The sequence below is a fragment of the Mustelus asterias genome, chromosome 24, assembly GCF_964213995.1.
Source record: "Mustelus asterias chromosome 24, sMusAst1.hap1.1, whole genome shotgun sequence".
Lineage (NCBI taxonomy): Eukaryota > Metazoa > Chordata > Chondrichthyes > Carcharhiniformes > Triakidae > Mustelus > Mustelus asterias.
The window spans coordinates 11900673-11915710 of NC_135824.1; positions in this window are offsets into that span (position 1 = coordinate 11900673).

The window sequence follows — 15038 nt, forward strand, 5'->3', positions numbered from 1 at the left end:
ATATCTAGCCGCCTCTTGAATACATTCAATGTTTTGGCATCAACTACTTCCTGTGGTAATGAATTCCACAGGCTCGCCACTCTTTGAGTGAAGAAATGTCTCCTCATCTCCATCCGAAATGGTCTACCCCAAACCCTCAGACTGTGGCCCCTGGTTCTGGACTCCCACACCATTGGGAACACCTACCCTGTCTAGTCCTGTTAGAATTTTGCGACTTGCTCTTTTCCCATAGCCCTGCAAATATTTCAAATGTATAGCCAATTCTCATTTTGAAAAGTTATTATTGAACGGACTTACACCCAACATTTGGGCAATGTATTCCAGATTACAGCACCTCTGAGTAAAAATAAATGTTCATCTCTCCCTCTGCTCTTGCCAATGATTTAAAATCTCTGCCTTTTTTATTACTGACCTTCCTGCCAGTGAAAATAGTTGTTTCTTATTTGCACCCTTCAGAGTTGAATTTTTTTTTAGCGAATTGTGATTGCCAAGATAAAGGAAGCCGTGGCAAAGCAGTGGAACATTTTGTTGTACTCTCAAGTGCCCAGAGTTAGCACTACTGGCCCCCAGGTCAGCTTTAACATGGTCAGGTCCATGGTCCAGGGCTTAATTTTCTAGCCTGACAAAACCACAATCTCAGAACGAGTTGTCCTTCACTAAGTTTATGTTTGCATTCGCCAACTTGCATCCTCTAAGGGAGATTAACGGTTTTGGATCATATTGACCCAGCATGTCTATTCATAACATCAGCGGGAGCTGCCAATTCTTGTTTCTCATGGTATAATCATGGTTTGGAACGCTGGTAAGACATGTCCCTGGAGTTGTCATCAGATGACCTTTTGACCTCAAACTCCTGCCACTGGACATCCAGCATGTCCACAGTTGCGGTGCACCACTTTCCCATGGAAAAACAAACAGTCCATTCATTACTCAGTTCAGAGGATTCAGTCCATCTTTCCCCATGTCCAATCTTTTTTATAAATGAGCAATAGCTGGTCAAAGATTTTCTTTGCAAAATCACAATTTTGAATCCTCCCTCAAGTTTTCCTTTCTGCCCGGGATATCCCATAATAGCATTATTCTGGTGAAGGGCTGATCATTCTGGAGACTTCAGCGAAAATCCTGTCGGGTTAACCTGCCTAATCCCAGCTCAATTTGAATCCAAATGACTATTTAATCGCACTGCTCCAATCGGAGATATTATTAGTTAAACATTCAAGGAATGACCAAATCGGCTCTATGTACATATGGCAGCTCGGTGGCGCAGTGGTTAGCACTGCTGCCTCAGGGGCCTGGGTTCGATTCCGGTCTTGGGTGACTGTCTGTAGAATCTGCACATTCTTCCCCATGTCTGCGTGAGTTTCCTGCGGGTGCTCTGGTTTCCTCCCACAATCCATTAGCCATGCTAAGTTGACCCTTAGTGTCCCAAGGTGTGGAGGTTAAGTGGTTTAACCATGGCAAATGTGTGGAGATGCCTTGGCAAGATGCTCTTTTGGAGAGTTGGTGTAGGTGGGCTGAATGGCCTCCTTCTGCACTGTCGGGATTTTATGGATTGTATTGATTGCCCTGCATTAGTGTTGGGGCTAAACTCATGATAGCTGGCACAAACATTTTGTGTTCTCCATCTAAACATCATTAATTAGACTGGGAAACTTGGTCTGATGTATTATTAGGCGGAATTAAAGTTTGCCAGAGTGTCAAACATGACCACATGTCTGAGGGAAGTGTGGATTTACACATCTGACTATGAATCCAAATTTAAATCATTACCTCCCTTAACTACTAGAGGTTACCCAAGGATAGATAAAGAAAGTCTTTTCAGTATGTGCAGTCCCGTTTGTTTGTTTCACATTACTTGTGATGCACATGAACTGTCAGGCAAAATTGTTTTGGAAAACTAATTAAAAGGCTTTCATGCTGAATCTGAGCATCAAAGTCGATGTCAGCGGGTTTCCCATTTATACACCTTCACTAAAGCTTCAACACTTGACATACTAGGATCAGTTGTCTGTTGGACACTTACGTTTAATCAATAAATAAAAGTCTATACACCTTCCAGAAGAACAGCTCTTATACACGTGTCAGTTGACATGATATTAGATGCCAAGAGTGGAAGGGAAACAATGATGATTTAATAGCTTTGTAATTGTTGATACTTAGTACTTTTGTCTTCCAGGTAACTTAATGCTGCCAGATTTTCCTTCAGCCAGGAGTTCCAAGATCTAACCTGTAGAGATCAACATGGCAGCTGTCAAATATTATTCCATCTTCAGCTGGCAGTGCTGGAACTCGCCGTTCACTTCCTTCTACCTTCTCAGAAGACGAAGGAAATTTGGCATGTCATCTACGAATCTCACCAACGTTTACAGATGTACCATAGAAAGCATTCTTTCTGGTTGTATTAAAGCTTGGTATGGCTCCTGCTCTGCCAAGACCGCAAGAAACTACAACAGATCATGAATGTAGCCCAATTAATCATGCAAACCAGTCTCCCATCCATTGAATCTGTCTACACTTCCTGCTGCCTTGGCAAAGCAGCCAGCATAATTAAGGGCCTCATGCACCCTGGACATACATTCTTCCACCTTCTTCCATCAGGAAAAAGATACAAAAGTCTAAGGTCACGTACCAACTGACCCAAGAACAGCTTCTTCCCTGCTGCCGCCAGACCTTTGAATGGACCTACCTCGCACTAAGTTGATCTTTCTCTACACCCTAGCTATGACTGTAACACTACATTCTGCACGCTCTCCTTTCCTTCTCTATGAACAGAATGCTTTGTCTGTACAGCGCACAAGAAACAATACTTTTCGTTGTATACTAATACATGTGACAATAATAAATCAAGTCAAATTCATTTTAAAAGGGCTAATGCATTGTTTCAAACTATTTGTTACGGACATGCAGGTGTCCGAATAGCAACATCACTCAATGTAACTTGTGACTTTAGGGATGAGGGTCAGTTTCAAAGATAGTTTTAAAAAATCATCAATAATCATTCTCCCATAAGCCAGGCGAGGTGCTGTTCATGTCTGTAATAACCCAATAATAAGAAGTCTCACAACACCAGGTTAAAGTCCAACAGGTTTATTTGGTAGCACAAGCCACAAGCTTTCGGAGCCCTGCTCCTTCATCAGGTGAGTGGGAGTCGTGTTCACAAACAGGGCATATAAAGACAAAAACTCAATTTACAAGATAATGGTTGGAATGCGAGTCTTTACAGGTAATCAAGTCTTAAAGGTACAGACAATGTGAGTGGAGAGAGGGTTAAGCGCAGGTTAAAGAGATGTGTATTGTCTCCAGCCAGGACAGTGAGTGAGATTTTGCAAGCCCAGGCACGTCGTGGGGGGTACAGATAGTGTGACATGAACCCACGCCTCCCACTCACCTGATAAAGGAGCAGCGCTCCAAAAGTTTGTGGTTTGTGCTACCGAATAAACCTGTTGGACTTTAACCTGGTGTTGTGAGACTTCTTAGTGTGCTTACCCTAGTCCAATGCCGGCATCTCCACATCATAACCCAATAATGCCATGTATTTTTTGATGCTAGAGATAATCTGAATTTGGACCCAGCCAACCAGCGTAAGAAATGCAGGTGCGGGTTCAAATGGGGGTCAGAAGGTGCCCACTGTGTTTTCTTATGACAGGGCCCACCAACATTTAAAACCCTGGTGATAGCAAAAGCACCTGATGCCCACTCCCATTATATTCAATGACATAGGCCGGAATCTTACCACCGTTCACGCCGGTGGGATTTTCCCATCCCGCCACACTGAACGGAGATTTGGCTGGCTGCCAAATTCTCTGACTTCGCTGCAGCGGGAACGTGGCCTGAGCTGTGCAGGTAAGATTGCATCCACAATCTGGAAGAAAAGCTTTTGGTCCCTGACACAACCCAACAATTGGATGGTTTTAGCCCAGCTCCAAACTAAAACCTGCTGGCAAGCTTCCTCGGGCAGACTAGCCAAGCTTAATTTTATTTTCAAATTCCCGTTTTGGGATCACAAGGAGGGGGAATGTTTCTCCAAGTTCCACAAAGAAACTTTGGACATCCTCTGCTCAGATTTCACCCCGTCCCTCCCAATGACTGACTGACTTGCCAGCAAGAATTTTCCTTGGACCTCCAATAGCAGCCACCAGCAGGCACACCATTCCCACTGTCTTGCAGGTGCCAGCGTTGTAAACTTGAAATGAGGTCCGGGAGTACAGCCCAGGCCTTACGCTGGCGTTGCCATGGAAACTGCACCTTTGGCCGTGCACATCACCACACTTCGCTCCAGGTTTAAATCAGTGCTAATATTTCTGTTATTAACAAAGTTGTTCAATTTTTGGCAAAATACTGGCTTCTTTCCTAAGAAACCAAACAATATATTGGCAAGGAAATAGTTTGGTCAATCTCCCTCAGCTGGAGTCACTTTCTGCTACTGTCCTGTACTCCGGAGCTAGGGTTCGGGGTGGGAGGAAGGATTTAAAGTTCAATTGGCTGAAATATCAAGCATCAGTCTGCTGGTCCTTGCTTTTATAATTGATTTAAGATATAGCAAAATGACAAGACGCACGGTGGTACAATGGCTAGCACTGTTGTCTCAGCAGGGTTCAATTCCCGGCTTGGGTCACTGTCTGTGCGGAGTCTGCACGTTCTCCCCATATCTGCGAGGGTTTCCTCCAGGTGCTCTGAAAGACGTACTGGTTAGATGCATTGGCCATGCTAAATTCTCCCTCAGTGTATCCAAACAGACGTCGGAGTGTGGTGACTCAGGGATTTTCAAAATAACTTCATTGCAGTGTTAGTGTAAGCCTACTTGTGATACGAATAAATAAATTTTTCCCTTTGAGATTTGGTATTCTGGCATTTGACCTGATGAGTTCGAGGCACAGTCTGAAAGATGTGCTGGTTAGATATGTTGACCTGAACAGGTGCCGGAGTGTGGCGACTTGGGGATTTTCACAGTAACTTCATTGCAGTGTTATAATGTGACGAATAAATAAACTTTTACTTTACTTTTAAATAAATGCAATATAATTAAATAAATGTAACAGACGGAGGAATGTTCAAAGAAGATAGAGAGAAGTAGAATAGGTTTGGATTGAATTTACATAGCGAATTTGTTTGGCATCAAATGAAAGTTATTTTCTTCCTCTTATTATGCGCCTGCAAGCACCGATATACTTACTGCACTTGTCAAAATCTCAGCGCATCGAGTTTAGTTTTGATGCAGTTGCAAAATTGCATGGTGTGAATTTCTGATTCCAGGGCCTAATATAGTGAGACTTCCTGACTCTGGCTTCTGGCTACATTTACACTATAGTTACAGCATCGATATAAAGTGCCACAAGGACAGAGAATGCTGGAAAAGCTCAGCAAGGCTGGCAACATCCGTAAGGAGAGGAAACAAGAGTTAACTCTTCAAGTCCATGTGACTCTTCATCAGAATGAAAGAGGGAAAATGTGTTGGATATTAAAATATAGCTCGGAGAGATTGCAGCAATCTTCAGAGTAAACTGTTTCACACTGGTGCTATAGTTGTTATGAAAACATACCCATTGTACCCAGCACCGAACTAGCATTTGGGAGGAATCTGGAGAAGTTGATGTGGAATATAGTGAGAGTGGGAAGCATGTTCAAAGTACCCAAAATACATGCCGTAAAAATGCAATTATTTGCAGAACAGACATCATAGTCGTACATGAGAGAATAATTACCCAAAAAAGGTTGGTTTTTTTGCCTGCTTCAGGTTAATCAATTAACTTTCCAACTTTCGGAGATTTTAGTCTATGGAAGCTAAGTAAAGTTCATTTATTAGTCACGTGCAAGTCTTACATTAACAGCAATGAAGTTACTGTGAAATTCTCCTAGTCGCCACACTCCGGCGCCTGTTCGGGTCAAGGCACCTAACCAGCATGTCTTTCAAACTGTGGGAAGAAACCGGAGCACCCGGAAGAAACCCACGCAGACACGGGGAGAACGTGCAAACTCCACACAGACAGTCGCCCAAGCCGGAAATCGAACCCAGGTCCCTGGCGCTGTGAGGCAGCCGTGCTAATCACTCTTGACGTAACTGATCATAAGACTTAGGAGCAGAGTGGGCCATTCAGCCAATCGAGTCTGCCCTGCAATTCAATGAATCATGACTGATCTGATGAGGTCATGTTCCTCAGGGTATTTATTTCAGTTTAATGAACCGTGTTAGCCAATAGCTGCCAGTTTGCAATTCTGTGCTTGTCTTTTCTGACCACCGGACATTCCAAAGCACTTTTCCCTTCAACAGTTCTTTGCTGAGATCCTGCAAAGGGCAGATTTTGACTGAGGGATAAATAGCGGCCAAGACCCGGAGGCTGTTTGTCTCTGAATAGTGCCAATTAATCTCTACAATTCACCCGAGGGTAGGCGGCGCCTGTTAACATCTTAGCTGAAAGATAGCACCTCCTGTAGCACAGCACTCTCTACGTACTAGACAAGAGTGTCGGTTTGCTCATGTCCTGGAGTGGTACTTGAACCCACAAACCTCTGACTCCAAAGTGAGTGCGCCACCAGTTGAGTCACATAAAGATTAAAGATTACACAGCACAGGAACAGGCCCTTTGACCCTCTAAGCATGCACCGGCTATGCTGCCCGACTGAACTAAAACCCCTTACCCTTCCGGGGACCATATCCCTCTATACCCATCCTATTCATGTATTTGTCAAGACGCCCCTTAATAGTCTTGTATTCCCCTTTCCATGCTCACTATCCCATTGCCGATTGACAGAAAACCTGCCCAGGAAGAGTGGCTGATGCTAATTTTTCTCCTTGGAGGGAGGAGAGACAGGGCTGTAGGGACTTTAACCTGGTGTTGTGAGACTTTTTACTGTGGTTAGGGAGATCAACAGGGTAAATACGATGGGCCAAATGGCCACCTTCTGCACTGCAAGGATTCTATGGCTGGAATTCTTCGGCCGTTCACGCCGGCGGGATTCTCTGGTCCCGCCGGCAGCGTACCCCCGCCCGTGGTTTTCCTGCGGTGTGGGGTGACATCCCATTGACATCAGCAGGACCCGGGAATCCCACCACCAGCAACCAACATGCCAACTCCTACCGGCAGGGAACATGCGCTGGGAGGCCAGAGAATCTCGCCCTATGATTCTATGATACCATATGATGATAACCTGATACCATTCAATGACTTAAATCATAGTTAAACATTTTCATACAATTTCCTGTATAATTTTGAGCATAAGCACACCAGGAAAGAGGAAATAGCCAGAACCTTTTATAATTGTCTTGGTGTTTTGACTAAAATGTATATAAAAATGTTATATTCTAACATTTCCAGCTTACTGTATCCCTCTCCTTTTCTTATCTCAAACCCATCATTTTTTCCTTGCTTTTATTCATTAGCTACAGGTTACCATTTGGCGATGATATCATTAGACATGAGATCTAGTTCCATCTCTCCATCTCCACCATTGAGAATGATCTCAAATGCTTCTGGACAAGGAAGATCCTGCTTTACTCCCGAGAAAAATTCAACACCTATGCCACAGATTCCACCTCTTGGCAGCTTGATCGATGGGGGCATGAAAACAAACTACTGCAAACGATAGCAAAACAAGGCTATACCAAGGCACTTCCCAAAGATAGGGAAACAGGCAGAGGAGCAGATTCTCCTTCCTCATAATCGATTTCTTTGACTGCAGCATTGTTAATCCAATTCTTCTCCGAATCACTCCAATACCACCCCATCCCCACCCCCTCTCCAATACCTTACTGTGTTGAAGGGTTATATAAACACAGTTAGTGTTCCTCTACCTCCGCTATGGCTCAGTTGGTAGCACCCCAACCTCTTGAGTCTCTGATTTCAAGTCCTACTCTCGGACTTGAGCACAAAACTCAAGGCTGACTGAGGGAATACCGTACTTGTAGACAGAGTTGTCATGTGATGGGAGTGCGGGAGGAGCTCATGCGTAGAGAGGCTGGTCAAGCTAGAGAATAAAGTATTGTCTGTAACAATTCCTGATCAGTGTTTAGAAATCCAGCACTTCTACAAGAGGCCATTTGGCCCATCGAACCTGCTCCGCCATTCGTAAAGATCATGGCTGATCATCCAACTCAATAGCCTAATCCTTCTTTTTCCCCATAACCTTTGATCCCATTCACCCCAAGTGCTATATCCAGCTGCCTCTTGAATATATTCAATGTTTTGACATCAACTACTTCCTGTGGTAATGAATTCCACAGGCTCACCACTCATTAGGTGAAGAAATGTCTCCTCACCTCCATCCTAAATGGTCTACCCCGAATCCTCAGACTGTGACCCCTGATTCTGGATTTCCCCACCATCGGGAACATCCTCCCTGCATCTACTCTGACTAGCCCTGTTAGAATTTTATAAGTCTCTATGAGATCCCCCCTCATTCGTCTGAACGCCAGTGAAAACGATCCTAACCTATTCAATCTCTCCATATACATCAGTCCCGCCATCCCTGGAATCAGCCTGGTAAACCTTCGCTGCGCTCCCTCGAGAGCAAGAACATCCAACCTCAGAAAAGCAGACCAAAACTGCACACAATACTCTAGGTAGGGCCTCACCAAGGCCCTGTATAATTGCAACAACACATCCCTGCTCCTGTACTCTAAGCCTCTCGCTATGAAGTCCAACATGCTATTTTCCTTCTTTACCGCCTGCTGCACCTGCATGCTTACCTTCAGTGACTGGTGCACAAGGACATCCAGGTCCCTCTGCATACTCCCCTCATCCAATTTACAGCCTTTCAGGTAGTAATCTGCCGCCTTGTTTTTGCTTCCAAAGTGAATAACCTCACACTTATCCAAATTATAGCACATCTGCTATTGATTAGCCCACTCACCCAACCTGTCCAGATCATTCTGAAGGATCTCTGCATTCTCGTCACAGCTCACCCTCCCACGCAACTTGGTATCATCTGCAAACTTTGAGATGTTACACTTTGCTCCCACTTCCAAATCATTAATATAACAAAGAGAGAACAACAAAGAACAACAAAGAACAATACAGCACAGGAACAGGCCCTTCAGCCCTCAAAGCCCGCGCCGCTCCCTGGTCCAAACTAGACCATTCTTTTGTATCCCTCCATTCCCACTCCGTTCATATGACTGTCTAGATAAGTCTTAAACGTTCCCAGTGTGTCCGCCTCCACCACCTTGCCCGGCAGCGCATTCCAGGCCCCCACCACCCTCTGTGTAAAATATGTCCGTCTGATATCTGTGTTAAACCTCCCCCCTTTCACCTTGAACCTATGACCCCTCGTGAACGTCACCACCGACCTGGGGAAAAGCTTCCCACCGTTCACCCTATCTATGCCTTTCATAATTTTATACACCTCTATTAAGTCTCCCCTCATCCTCCGTCTTTCCAGGGAGAACAACCCCAGTTTACCCAATCTCTCCTCATAACTAAGCCCCTCCATACCAGGTAACATCCTGGTAAACCTCCTCTGTACTCTCTCCAAACCCTCCACGTCCTTCTGGAAGTGTGGCGACCAGAACTGGACGCAGTATTCCAGATGCAGCCGAACCAACGTTCTATACATCTGCAACATCAGACCCCAACTTTTATACTCTATGCCCCGTCCTATAAAGGCAAGCATGCCATATGCCTTCTTCACCACCTTCTCCACCTGTGACGTCACTGTCAAGGATCTGTGGACTTGCACACCCAGGTCCCTCTGCGTATCTACACCCTTTATGGTTCTGCCATTTATCATATAGCTCCTCCCTACATTATTTCTACCAAAATGCATCACTTCGCATTTATCAGGATTGAACTCCATCTGCCATTTCTTTGCCCAAATTTCCAGCCTATCTATATCCTTCTGTAGCTTCTGACAATGCTCCTCACTATCTGCAAGTCCTGCCAATTTTGTGTCGTCCGCAAACTTACTGATCACCCCAGTTACACCTTCTTCCAGATCATTTATATAAATCACAAACAGCAGAGGTTCCAATACAGAGCCCTGCGGAACACCACTAGTCACAGGCCTCCAGCCGGAAAAAGACCCTTCCACTACCACCCTCTGTCTTCTGTGACCAAGCCAGTTCTCCACCCATCTAGCCACCTCCCCCTTTATCCCATGAGATCCAACCTTTTTCACCAGCCTACCATGAGGGACTTTGTCAAACGCTTTACTAAAGTCCATATAGACGACATCCACGGCCCTTCCTTCGTCAACCATTTTGGTCACTTCTTCAAAAAACTCCACCAGGTTAGTGAGGCATGACCTCCCTCTCACAAAACCATGCTGACTATCGTTAATGAGTTTATTCCTTTCTAAATGCGCATACATCCTATCTCTAAGAATCTTCTCCAACAACTTCCCCATCACGGACGTCAAGCTCACTGGCCTATAATTACCCAGGTTATCCTTCCTACCCTTCTTAAATAACGGGACCACATTAGCTATCCTCCAATCCTCTGGGACCTCACCTGCGTCCAGTGACGAGACAAAGATTTGCGTCAGAGGCCCAGCGATTTCATCTCTCGTCTCCCTGAGCAGCCTTGGATAGATTCCATCAGGCCCTGGGGATTTGTCAGTCTTTAAATTCTCTAACAAACCTAACACTTCCTCCTTTGTAATGGAGATTTTCTCCAACGGTTCAACACTCCCCTCCGAGACACTCCCAGTCAACACATCCCTCTCCTTTGTGAATACCGACGCAAAGTATTCATTTAGGATCTCCCCTACTTCTTTGGGCTCCAAGCATAATTCCCCACTTTTGTCCCTGAGAGGTCCGATTTTTTCCCTGACAACCCTTTTGTTCCTAACGTATGAATAATATATATTGTGAATAGCTGGGGTCCCAGCATCGATCCCTGTGGCACCCCACTAGTTACTGCCTGCCAATTTGAAAAGCACCCATTAATTCCTACTCTTTGTTTCCTCTCTGCCAACCAGTTTTCTATCCATTTTAATAAACTTCCTCCAATCCCATGCACTTTAATCTTGCACGATAATCTCTTGTGCGGGACTTTGTCAGGATGTGATGTTAAACTGAAGATTGTGGGCAATAGGCAGCCAGGTTTCATAGAATCATACAATCCCTACAGTGCAGAAGTGGCCATTCAGCCTATCAAGTCTGCACCGACTTTCTGACAAAGGTCTTCTTACCCCACCCTATCCCTGTAACCCTACATATTTCCCATGCCTAATCCATCTAATTCACACCTTGAGCCACTTAAGGGCAATTTAGCATGGCCAACCCACCTAGTCTGCATATCTTTGAACTGTGGGAGGAAACCGGAGCACCCGGAGGAAACCCACGCAGACAGAGGGAGAATGTGCAAACTCCACACAGTCACCCAAGGCCGGAATTGAACCCGGGTCCCTGGCACTGCGAGTTAGCAGCGCTAACCACTGCGCCACCCATCATATCATGATAAATAATTTTTTGCAGCTTTTTAATAACATTGTCTAAAGAGATTAATATGTTCTGTGGTGATTCAATTAAAATCTGACAGAAGACCAGGGGATAAAATAAGTTTATAAAATATTTTTTAAAATTGTGATGGTTTTAAGGAGCTCAACATTAGATTATCAATCCATGTTTGTAATTTTAACTTCCTGGGTATCCCCTTTCTGTCCAGTCTGTGGATCCATCTCAGCACCATGGTATTTCCCAAAGTTTCCTGGCTTAATATACTTAAGGTTTTCTCTTTCAATCTTCCATGGTTAAAACCTTAAGACATAGGATCAGAAGTAGGCCCTTTGGTCCATCGAGTCTGCTCTGCCATTCAATGAGATCCTGACTGATCTTGTATAATAACCCTCAACTCCACTTTCCTGCCTTGTCCCCATATCCTTTGGTTCCCTTACTGGTTAATTATTCTTCATGATTAAAATAAAAGGTTTTATGTTTTTGACACCATATAAAAACCAGCATTCTTTTCCACATTGATCTCAAGTCCTGCACGGTTACAGAATCTCTCCTTTGCATGCCAGCATAGGAGTCATAAAGAACAGTATCATCGGCAAACACAAGTAACATTAAGGAAATGAAAACAGTAAGTGCTGGAAAATCTCAGCAGGTCTGACAGCATCTGCAAGTGCAACGTGAAGCTCGTGAGCATAAAAATTATTCTTAATAAGGCACAAGATTCAGTCTGAAAACACATTGGCGCTATCGATGGAAACACTCAGTTTTTCACACCGGAACCACATCTCTGCCATTTTTTGGTAAGATTTCACCCATGCAATGATGACCCGGCTGAGAGGAGATTTGATGTTTTGAGGTGTTCCAAATAGTTCCCAATGGCAGATGGATCTAAAGATAGAGGGCACAGATTGAGGGTGCCAGGGACCCAGGCTTGATTCCCAGCTTGGGTCACTGACTGTGGAGTTTGCATGTTTTCCCCCTGTCTGCGTGGGTTTCCTCTGGGTGCTCCGGTTTCCTCCCACAGTCCGAAAGACATGCAGGTTAGGTGCATTGGCCGTGCTAAATTCTCCCTCAGTGTACCCGAACAGGTGCCAGAGTGTGGGCGGCACAGTGGTTAGCACTGCTGCCTCACAGCAGTAGGGACCTGGGTTCAATTCCGGCCATGGGAGACTCTGTGTGGAGTCTGCACGTTCTCCTCGTGTCTGCGTGGGTTTCCTCCGGGTGCTCCGGTTTCCTCCCTCAGTCTGAAAGACGTGCTGGTTAGGTGAATTGGCCATGCTAAATTCTCCCTCAGTGCACCCGAACAGGCGTCGGAGTGTGGTGACAAGGGGATTTTAACAGTAACTTCATTGCAGTGTTAATGTAAGCCTTCTTGTGACACTAATAAATAAACTTTAAAACTTTTGAAAGTGATTTGGGGAAAGAACCAATGATATATTAACAAAGAAAATTACAGCATAGGAACAGGCCCTTCGGCTCTCCAAGCCCAAGCCAATCATGGTGCCCTAAGTAAACAAAAAAAAACATTCTGCCCTTACTTGAACCCCCATATCCCTCTATTCCCTCCCTATTCATGTACCCATCCAGATGCCTCTTAAATGTTGTTAGATCTACCTGCTTCCATCACCTCCTCTGGCAGCATGTTCTAGGCACCCACCACTCTCTGCGTGGAAAAACCTCCCCATTTCCCTTAAACATTCCCCCTCTCGCCTTGAACCTGTGCCCCCTTGTAAATGACACTTCCACACCGGGAAAAAGCCTCTGACTATCCTCCCTGTCTATGCCACTCAATTTTGTAGACCTCAATCTGGTCTCCCCTTCAGCCTCCGTTTTTCCAGTGAAAACAATCCTAGGACAAGGAAAAGCTTTTAATGCAGCGAGGGGCTACAATTCTGAAAGGGCGGTGGAGGCAGATTCGATTGTGGCTTTCAAAAGGGGATTGCAGAAACACCTGGAGCTGAATGATTTGCAGGGCAATGGGGAATTTATTAGATATGTTTTATGACCTTACACTGACGTGAGAATCCTGACTCCCCAAACAGTTATGCGTCCTACTGTGTTTTAAATATTATCGTTCCATTTGGTTAAGTCGTATTTGATGCCTATTAGCTGACATTCGACATTGATTCGTATCGTCAGACATTGGAAAGCTACTGATACAGAAATGTGTTTCAATTTGCAGTGAGCACTTTATAATGGACTCTTGTGACTCACCTTTTGGCAGGATGCCTTTGTGGGTCTTAGCTTTATGCTGGTGATATGATTTAAGTAATGTTTGAACGCAGGTGACCAAGGCATTCAAACACATTTTTTTGTCCTGTATGGTTATTGATACCATCTGGGAGCCCATTTCCTCTTCCCGCTCCACAGTGTACGCATTGTATCCCCTTTCCATGCTCACTACCCCATTGCCAATCCACTGGAAACCTGCCTGGGAAGAATGGCCGATGCTAGCTTCTCTCCTCAGAGGAAAGAGACAAGACTGTTCCATCTTAAAGTGCTCCATCTGGTGCCTTGGATTGATACTACCACGTCCTGTCCAGTGAGAGAAGATGAGAGTCCAAAGGAGCAAGAAAATAACTTGCAATTTTTTTCACTACTCTTTGAAACAACTTGAACTGGCCTGTTTGGCATGCCAATCAACAACAACAACTTGCATTTATATAGCATCTTTAACATAATGGAATATCCCAAGGCGTTTCACATGAGCATTATCATAGAATCATAAAGTGCAGAAGACGCCCTTCGGCCCATCGAGTCTGCACCAACACGTGATAAACACCTGAACTCCCACCTAATCTCATTTACCAGCACTTGCCCCATAGCCTTGAAAGTTATGATGTGCCAAGTGCTCAACCAGGTACTTTTTAAAGGATGTGAGGCAACCCGCCTCTACCACCCTCCCAGGCAGCACATTCAGACCATTACCAGCCTCGGGGTAAAAAATATTTTCCTCACATTCCCCCCTGAACCTTCTTCCCCTCACCTTGAACCTATGTCCCCTCATGACTGACCCTTCAACTAAGGGGACCAGCTGCTCCTTATCCACTCTGTCCCTGTCTCTCATAATCTTATACACCTCGATCAGGTCGCCCCCCTCAGTCTTCTCTGCTCCACTGAAAACAACCCAATAATAATTATATAAAACAAAGTATGACACTGAGCTGGTATTTGGTCAGGGGGCCTAAAGTTTGGTCAAAGAGAGCGGGTTTAAGGATTGTCTTAAAGGAAGGAAGTGAGGCAGAGAGGCGGAGAGATGTAAGGAAGGGTGTTCCTTAACTTGAGGCCCAAGCAGCTGAAGGTGGAGCTATTAAAACTGGGGACATCCAAGAGGCCAGCATTAGAGCAGATATCCCAGAGGGTGACAGGTCTGGAGCGGATTGTGGTGTTAACAATGTAAGAGCTCTTTTCCATTCTATGATAACATTTGCGTTCTGCATTTGTACCAATTTGCTCCGAGTGTCGCAGTAAGTTCCTCTTCATTCTGTGCACCATCTTAAGTGCCAATCAGTTTGATAGATATAGCTCTTATTTTGTACAAAGAAAATTGTGAACTGTACTCTTCCAGAAATGTTGCATTTCATGTGCCTTTCGTGGGATGCTTTAGCGCATTTTTAAATGAAAGGTGTTATATAAATAGAAGCTGGTG